We start from the raw sequence: 2,147 nt of genomic DNA, 5'->3' as shown, positions 1-2,147 counted from the left end.
CACAGGGCAGGGAACGCTGACTGCTCTTTGGACTGGAGACGGAGGGGGAGAAGAGTAGGGGGAGGGGGAAAGGAGTGGTGGGAGGAGAAGGGAAATGGGAGGCTGGAAGGAGGCGGAAATTTTTTCAATAAAAAAATATCAAAAAAATAAAATAAAATATTTTGAGAAAACTGAAAAAAAAATTTCTAATGCCTAGTATGCTAATTTAAATGAAAAAATGCTAAGATACCTTTGAGCCCCTTATACTTCTATAAGTAATCCCTGAGCTAGACTTGAGTGCCATTGTTTCTTTGAGTCATTACTATTTCCTTACCTGGGATGTATAGAAGAAAACAGACCCCCAGGTCTACTGTCATTCTTTATTGCCACCACTACTACTACTTCTGTTGCTAGAGTGTCGAGGGCACCATAGCATGCACTCAAAGGTCAGAAGACAGCTTCATGGAGTTAGTTCTCACTTTCTACCTTTATGTGAGTTCCAAGAATCAAATTCAGGCCTTCAGGCTTCCAAGGCAAGCTCTTTACCCACTGAGATGACTTGCTGCAACCCCTTTCCCACTGTTGTTGGAGACCAGGCAAGACAAAAATATATCCTCATCAGGGTAGAGGCATGGGGGATTTAAAAATATAATAAAGAATATAAAGATGTGAATGAAAATAATGAGATGGAGAAACATATAGGATAGTATTGGGAGGGAAGTCCAGTGAATACTGAAAAATTGCCTGCATTTAATTTCCAACTGCTTAAAATACCCCTGACCACAAAAGGTAAAAGTAAAACAAAAGACTGAATTAACATGATACAAGGAAATGAACATACCAATTGAATATCACGGGCAACATTTATAGTTAAACATTCTGTTGCTAGAACAAAACAAGTCAGGCTTACACACTAGACCAAAACATTCTCTAGGCAAACCACTCCCTGGGTGGAATCCCAAGTTATCTCCATAAAGGGAAGTGGAACATAGTTGGATTCGTAGACTCTTGTCTGAAGTAGGAACAATCTACTTCTGTATTCCTGGAGCACAAGGTCTGGTTATTAGAAATACCTGTTGACAATAATATTGAGAGAACAGAACACTCTGATCCAGATCTAGGTGGGTTTTTTTTTTTTTTTTTTTGAGGTAGAAGCATGATAACCTTAAAGGAACTAGAGGTAAATTCCAAGTCTTTGTTCTTTGGTCAACATGGAAATAGGCTCACATTTCTGGGCTTCCATAATTCTTCCCTTTTTTAAAATTAATTTTGATAAAACCCGTGCTTCTGCAACAGGACAGATCATCACATTTGCCTTGGGTTGAATACTTTTCCATTTCCCAGACTTACCCATCTTTGGAACATGCATTCCAATTATGAAAGTCCTTGTCTTAGGTGCCTGGGGGAGAGGATCAAAACCCGTCACTGACTGCCGACCTCTGTGAACAGAAGGTTAAAGAAGAAATTACTGGGCTCTGTGTTTCTGATCCAAGTTTCTGTCAAGAGAGTTCATCAGCAATTAGCTAGTGGTAAGCAAGCAGATAATCCTTTGTGCTATGCACACTTCTATGGCTATAATATCTCCTAATTAAGGGAGTGGAGGAGCACCAGGGTTGGGAATGCCCACTTTTGAATTGGTCTATAGTAGTCAGCTGTATCAAAATCTAAATTTGTCTTATCAAACATGTAAAGTTCAAGAATTCTTTGCTAGTGTCACACTTTTCTTAGACAAGTTCTAATCATTTTCTAATCATTAGCATCTTATAGTGAACTAAAGCATTAACAAGTCAATACCATAACATGATTTAACAGGTCAATACCATAACATAATTTGTCAAATCATGATTCTCTTAAACCCATATTAACTAAAAGACAAGAAAATATTTTTGCAGCTTTTTTGTTTCTGTGGCCTGCCTGCAACAAGCAGGGTAGGCGCCTTGTTTGCGACCTGCCCATCCAGCACAGAGGCCTGATCTCTCGGCGCCAGGAGACCCAGCATTGGGGTGAGTTTCTGGCCCTGCGGCGCCAGCCTGGGACAGGGAGCTCAGAGGTTCCGTGGCCCCATAGCCTTCTTGGGCAGAACCCTCCCCACTTCGGCCCCACCGCCCTCTTTAGGCACATAACATCAACAAGCCCAGCCTGTCTGGGCACTGGGTCCGAATCCTCGG

The sequence above is a fragment of the Microtus ochrogaster genome, unplaced genomic scaffold (genome assembly GCF_000317375.1).
Source record: "Microtus ochrogaster isolate Prairie Vole_2 unplaced genomic scaffold, MicOch1.0 UNK15, whole genome shotgun sequence".
Classification (NCBI taxonomy): Eukaryota; Metazoa; Chordata; class Mammalia; order Rodentia; family Cricetidae; genus Microtus; species Microtus ochrogaster.
The sequence above is the reverse complement of the archived record's forward strand: the minus strand, read 5'-3'. Positions refer to the sequence as shown.